Source organism: Oncorhynchus kisutch, linkage group LG22 (genome assembly GCF_002021735.2).
Source record: "Oncorhynchus kisutch isolate 150728-3 linkage group LG22, Okis_V2, whole genome shotgun sequence".
In the NCBI taxonomy this organism is placed as follows: domain Eukaryota; kingdom Metazoa; phylum Chordata; class Actinopteri; order Salmoniformes; family Salmonidae; genus Oncorhynchus; species Oncorhynchus kisutch.
In genome coordinates, this window is record NC_034195.2 from 8935304 (window position 1) to 8942867 (window position 7564).

Sequence of the window (7564 nt, forward strand, 5' to 3'; positions counted from 1 at the left end):
TTAAAAAAGTGTGCTCCGTGGGTTATTCAAAGTTTCTAATATTTTTGTATAACCCAACCCTGATCTGTATTTTGCCACAACTTTGTCCCTGACCTGTTTGGAGAGCTCCTCGGTCTTCATGGTGCTGCGTGTTTGGTGGTGCTCCTTGCTTAGTGGTGTTGCAGACTCTGGGGCCTTTCAGAACAAGTGTATATATACTGAGATCATGTGACAGATCATGTGACAATTGGATTGCACACAGGAGGACTTTATTTAACAAATTATGTGACTTCTGAAGATAATTGGTGAATACTTTTGCAAGGCACTTTATATATATCCATTTTCAGTGCACAACACACTGAATTCAGGCACAGATGTGAGCACATTTTGGACACAGAAAGGCTGGCCATCGCCATCTGTGCACATTCAACATAGCCTAAATTTAAAACAAAAAACTTTGGGGGTTTTCATACACTGTAAATGTTGTTTTGATTATTGCTTGAACAGTCGCTAAGATCATATTTGGTTGTGATCTTTGCAAAAATTCCTATTTTGGAAGCTCACTCATTGACACTTTTGGAATGCTAACACTCATGGACATGGCTGTAATTGGCTGTAACAAAAGCTAGCCAGAGAACCATTTTACTGGTTGAAGTTGAAGTGTTTATTAAGTATAATACAGTTGATTTTTGATGATTACACAAACATTATATTAAACAGGACAATCATACGAGTCTTAAAATCCAATTAGAATCCCAAAGTCGTGTGAAATGCATTCATAAGAAACATGTAAATGGAAGCTTTTTTTGCTGGCGGTCTTGAAAACTCCCCCATGTATGTTCTTCCACCAAATTTGCGCAGGTGGCAATGTTTGCAAACACAGAAAGTTGTCTATATCTGTCCCAGGGGTGTCTGAATACCCCCCCCCCTCAGCACTGATCTGAAATCACATGATGGGTGAATGTGATATGGTGGAGAAGGGTGCTTTCACTTGTCCAGTTGTTTCAGATCAGTATAGACTAAGTGAAGCAGACAAGCAACTTTTGACAAGCTAGAGGCATGGGCACATTGCTAAATTCATAGAGAGGAGCTAGGGTGGTGTGATGGAATAGAGTAAAGCATCCTAGTTCTGTCAATTACTGCCCTCTGGTGGGGGAGGTTCAAAAAACCCTTACAGAGTGCCAATCTCACACTTTCCTTTATCCTCTTACGCAGTACATAAGAATGTATTGAATGATTTTCATATCAATGCACCAATAAATATCATATTTCATTCAAGAATAGTGATGAAAATGAATAGCATAGCTCAATGCTGACCATCTCTTCTAAATATCTAATCTGAAAAGTTGTCCTTGGGAGACTTATTTCAAGCTGGTTTACGAAACAGGACTTTTACATGTCATTTAAGGCCAAGAATGACTCAACATACAAAAAAAAAAAACTTAAATTATAAACAGTCATTTCCGTCCCTGCTTTTCATTCACAGATTAGTTAGTAATATAGAAGTGGTCGGAAAAATATGAGCCTTGGGAAAGATATAGGAAAGAGGACATCTCAGAGGATAGTATGAGAACTTCCTTGCAATTGCGAGCTCAGGTCAAAGGCCAAACACTTATCATTCCAGCATAGCCACCCAGTGAGTCATTGCAGAGTGAATCTGTTCTTAAAATCTATTGTATGACTGCCATTGCCTGAATTGTATTGGCTTTGACTTATTTGGGACACCCGCAAGGGCGGAGAGGCCCACGAGCTCTGAGGGCCCATGTGCCTTTCATCAGTCTATTTTCGTAAATGTAATACATTTCAATACATTCAAAAACATATTTTTTTGGTCACTTTCAGGAATGTTACTGAAAAGGTGCCCAAGGCCTTGAAAAAGAAAAATGTAACTGATTGAAAGTAGGTGGATATCAGTGAACAAATGCCGTGGTCAAGCCTACTGCTGCGCCAGTGCAATGAGGGTCCGTGCAATCCTGGTTCCTTGGGACGTCACTCCCCTATTGAAGTTGAAATTTAAAATGGTTAGGGTAAGGGTTATGGTTAAGGTTTAGGGTAGGGACTTCTCAAGGATTCCCGATAGCACTGACCATGCAATGAGTGGAGCTTACTCAGGTGTTCAAAAGCTCATATTAGACTGTCGAGAGCCAAATGTTTTTTTTAGCTAGTTCTAGTTTAGAAAACAATCTCTCCTTTGAAGCAACAGTTACAGGGATGGGTAAAAACAACTTGATTGCTGTAGCAACATCAGGGAAACTGGGCAGAATTGTGTGGTGCTTCAAATACAGCAGTTTAGTGCTGCAACATCTTTAATTGAGCCTCTCATTCTCATAGGGCTCCCGAGTGGCGCAGAGGTCTAAGGCACTGCATCTCAGTGCTAGAGGCATCACGACAGACACCCTGGTTCGAATTCAGGCTGTATTACAACCGGCCATGATATGGAGTCCCATAGGGAGCGGCGCACAATTGGCCCAGTATTGTCCAGGTTTGGCCGGTGTAGGCAGTCATTGTAAATAAGAATTTGTTCTTAACTGACTTGCCTAGTTTATTATAGATAAAATGTAAAGCTTTAATCTGATGGTATTTTCATCCATATCGGGTGAATCTTTTAGAAATTACAGCACTTTGTGTACATATTCCCCCCATTTTAGGGGACCAAAACTATTGAGACAAATTAACTTGTATTAAAGTAGTCAAAAGTTAAACCTATAAATTAACTTGTTGGGCGACTGAACGAAATTCACATGGAAATGTGAGTTATAAATCTTTCATTCCGATTGTAAGCAACTCTAAGAAGCGATAGATCTGCATGCTATTTCTATGCTTCCCGTTCTGAAGTTTCGTTTTTGCGTCTTTTACTTTCGTTTTTATACACCAGCTTCAAACCAATATTTTTGGTTATGGGAAATATATTTCAGAGGCAGATGGTACAATGATTCTCTACAAGATGACTGCTTGCTTTGTAACAAACTGAAATTAGGCGAAGTTTTTGAATTTTAGCAAAGAGGAAATGGTTATTCATAGCACGCAATGACTACATCAAGTTTATGACTTTATTCATTTGTTGGATGCATTTGCGTTTGTTTTGTGTTTCAGATAATTTTGTGCCAAATATAAATTAATAGTTAATAATGTATTGTGTCATTCTGGAGTCACTTTTATTGTAAATAAGAGTAGAATATGTTTGTACACACTTCTACATTAATGTGGATGATAACATGATTATGAATAATCCTGAATAAATCGTGAATAATGATGAGTGAGAAAGTTACAGCGGCATAAATATCAAACCCCAAGACATGCTAACCTCTCACCATTACAATAACAGGGGAGGTTAGCATTTTTCGGGGGGTACGGTATATAGCTATAGATAGTAGGCTACACTAAATAATGAAACAATCCCTGGTAAGCTAGTGTTTTGAGGGTGGACTGACTGCATTATTTGGCATTAAGAATGGCTTTACGCACAACTTTCTATCCAAGCTGGGAGAGATCATGAGGACGGCTCATGCCATGCAGGTTCAGGTAGGCTATACAGGACAGTTGTAACTAAAAAAACATTTATGTATGTGATTAGTATGCTGTTGTATCGGAAATTAACTCCTACATTGCGGGGTTCCATAGAAACTGTGTTACGCCAGTATATGGTCCATGTACATCAGTGATGTTCACAAAAGATATCACACGAAAGCAACTGGGTGGAATGGTGAGAGTTAGCTGTTTATGTGTTAGCATAGCGATTGCTGCATTAGCCACGAGCATGTTAGCCAGTTGTGAACACTCCTGTGTAAATGGCTGCTCTCGTGCGGATAGCTCGTCTCACCCTCCCTCACCCTTGAATTAGCTAGCTAGCATAATAAGCTATCAGTTGGTTGAGATGGCTTGTTCTCAGAGGTGTGCAGTTTTACCTTGCTTGTATAGCAAAATTAATGAATGTTTTAGACAAAGTATAAACAACTCGTTCACCTAGCTTGCTAGTTAGTTGTCTAACGAATGGTTATTTCAAAAATACAATGTTAGCAATCACACTGAGTTACACTAAGTTACCCAAATGGGGTCTCTGTCCTCTCCCTCCAGATAAAAATACACTGAACTCTGCTGCTCTTCCTCCCTGGAATGGACTGCCTACTCCATTGTGTCCCCCTACCAGACTGTGTAAAACTCCTTCACACTCTCCACTGGCTCCAATCAGTGTGCGTCAAATTCAAGTCCCTGTTGCTTGTCTACAGGGTAGAAAAGGGAATCTCTTTTCCCCAATCTTTGTCAGCACCGCCAAACTTATTGTTCGTCATATTGCCATTATACATGTATCATGTCTCTTACACTCTCCTATTTTGTTTTACCCTGTAGCTAACCTAAGAGCACTGTTGAAGGCAGAGATACCCAGAAGGTAAAAACACTGATCTATACAATTTGTAAAGAATGTTTAGATCAGAGTTTCTTAATCCTGTTCCTGGGGACCGTTTTTTGCCGTGCTAAAGCCTGATTAAAATCATGATGTAAGTAGCCTTGGCTTGTGCATGCCAGAACAGCTCATATGGCAGGAGCCTGTCTCATGTAGTGTGAGGCACACCAACTGGACAAGAACACGAGTCTATCACAGGGCCTTTGAATCAGCTGTGTAGTGCCAGGGCACCTGGACCAGGTATGAAAAAGTGTACAAGACAGTGTAATGTCTTGTAGTAGTATGGCACGCCTGGAGCAAATTAGTGTTAAGTGCCTTGCTCAAAGGCACATCAACATATTTTTCACCTTGTCGGCACCGGTATTCAAACCAGCAATCTTTCAATTACTGGCCCCCAATGCTCTAACACACTAGGCTACCTAAAAAACACTGGATGGGATAAAAGTATCAAATATATGCAATAGAAAGGACCTTTCGGCCTCCCGGGTGGCGCAGTGGTTAAGGGCGCTGTAGTGCAGCGCCAGCTGTGCCACCAGAGACTCTGTCGTAACCGGCCGCGACCGGGAGGTCCGTGGGGCGACGCACAATTGGCCTAGCGTCGTCCGGGTTAGGGAGGGTTTGGCCGGCAGGGAAATCCTTGACTCATCGCGCACCAGCGACTCCTGTGGTGGGCCGGGCGCAGTGCACGCTAACCAAGGTTGCACGGTGTTTCCTCCGACACATTGGTGCGGCTGGCTTCCGGGTTGGATGGCGCTGTGTTAAGAAGCAGTGCGGCTTGGTTGAGTCATTTAGATATAAATGTATTGTCTAGAAAATACATAATTATCTGCCAGGAGGACGCATGACTTTCAACCTTCGTCTCTCCCGAGCCCGTACGGGAGTTGTAGCGATGAGACAAGATAGAAGCTACTAAACAATTGGATACCACGAAATTGGGGAGAAAAAGGGGTAAAATAAAAAGAAATAAAAAGAAAGGACCTTTCTATTGAGAGACCAGGGTAGCCATTACCAGTTGCCTTCAACCCTCATCCTTAAAATGGACCCAGTCTGGACACTACACTACTCAGTTTAATACTGTGGTCTTCGTTTCACATTGTGATGAAAACTTGAATTTTCGATCAATCATGTTTCTCCTACAGTGTCATGACAGCAGACAGTTCATACAACAGCATCCTGAGAACGTGTTGGCGTGCAGGGATATTATACACCTGGCCCAGTCCTTCACAACAGCCCCAGGTGAGACAACAGCCTTAGCCCATCATCCCATCCCTCCACCCTATTCCTTAGCCCCGTGTTTCCCCATCCGTTCTTCCAGGGTCCCAAGACGTTGCATATTTCTGTCCTATCACACCTGATTCAACTAATAAATAGCTTGAGAAGGGATATAATGTTACAGAACATTTAGATATAAATGTATTGTCTAGAAAATACATAATTATCTGCCAGGTAGAATAGCAAATTGTAATAACTATATTCATTACATTTGTACCTGAAATATTCTATACATTTCACCTGAGATTTCACTGAATATACATACCTCAGGTGTACTTCTGGTGGAATTGAACAAGTTAAAATTAAGGAATGTATTACATTTTAGTAAACAGTCAATCAGCTTGGTCAATAATGTGACTCATTGCCATGGGTTTTTATCACTGTGTATTCATGCAATCCGTTTCCATAACTATTTCTAGCTTTGTCTCCCTGGATCTGCCCAAGCACTTTGTGGATCCCCTCATCACCATGACCTCGAGGAAGTCAAGGTAAGCCACACATAGGGTGCATCTCACTACGTTTGGATATGAATGGGTGCGTTTCACAATGGTAAAATGTAAACAACTGGAGACATCATTTTTGTCTGAAGACTTCTTTTTGGAGACTGGTTGTTGACATGGCAAAGCTGCTGTAGTTAACACAATAGTTCACAAGCCAGGGCTGCTGGCAAATGTGTGGTGAGCTGGCATTTGCCCCACTCTTTTTAAATCAGGTGTGGCAGACAAGTTAAGTTCTTCAATAGAGCTGACATAGGCTTTCACAGTTGCATGATAATAGCCCATTTAGTTCCATCAGTGGCCCATGGTAGGGTAAATGTATTGCTGAAATGGACTTTTCCCCAAAAGGGAATCTTCTTTTCCATAATTTCCAATGATGCCCAGAACCCATCCCTACAATATACTGGTATTTGTTGTGTTTAAAGGTGATTGTGTTAGAATCCCACTCACTGTTCGTATCGTTGTTTACACTAGCGAGCACAAGCCCTGGCAGCCTCCGGTCCTCTGTTCTTCTCAGACTGGGGTGCACAGTCCATTCTGAGGAGCAGCCTGATCCTGTGCCCAACCCCTGGCAGCTCAGTCTCCTTCTTCTTCTCAGCACTCGTTCTTTCACATCATTCATCCTAACTTTGCCATTACTTTTATCATACTTTTGCCTCCTTTGCAATTTCAGTTGTGTATATACAGTGCCTTGCGAAAGTATTCGGCCCCCTTGAACTTTGCGACCTTTTGCCACATTTCAGGCTTCAAACATAAAGATATAAAACTGTATTTTTTTGTGAAGAATCAACAACAAGTGGGACACAATCATGAAGTGGAATGACATTTATTGGATATTTCAAACTTTTTTAACAAATCAAAAACTGAAAAATTGGGCGTGCAAAATTATTCAGCCCCCTTAAGTTAATAATTTGTAGCGCCACTCTTGGGGTATGTCTCTATCAGTTTTGCACATCGAGAGACTGACATTTTTTCCCATTCCTCCTTGCAAAACAGCTCGAGCTCAGTGAGGTTGGATGGAGAGCATTTGTGAACAGCAGTTTTCAGTTCTTTCCACAGATTCTCGATTGGATTCAGGTCTGGACTTTGACTTGGCCATTCTAACACCTGGATATGTTTATTTTTGAACCATTCCATTGTAGATTTTGCTTTATGTTTTGGATCATTGTCTTGTTGGAAGACAAATCTCCGTCCCAGTCTCAGGTCTTTTGCAGACTCCATCAGGTTTTCTTCCAGAATGGTCCTGTATTTGGCTCCATCCATCTTCCCATCAATTTTAACCATCTTCCCTGTCCCTGCTGAAGAAAAGCAGGCCCAAACCATGATGCTGCCACCACCATGTTTGATGGTGTGTTCAGGGTGATGAGCTGTGTTGCTTTTACGCCAAACATAACGTTTTGCATTGTTGCCAAAA

General features: G+C 41.5%; 1 long non-coding RNA gene across 1 annotated transcript; it reads left to right on the forward strand.

The window, feature by feature from the left end:
* The first annotated feature begins 2886 nt into the window (after positions 1-2886).
* LOC109866893 (uncharacterized) lies at positions 2887-6855 on the forward strand. The gene is made up of 6 exons (XR_002251752.2): positions 2887-3501; positions 4054-4169; positions 4327-4366; positions 5521-5617; positions 6073-6141; positions 6625-6855. It is a non-coding gene; the product is annotated as an uncharacterized LOC109866893 (long non-coding RNA).
* The last annotated feature ends 709 nt before the right edge of the window (positions 6856-7564 follow it).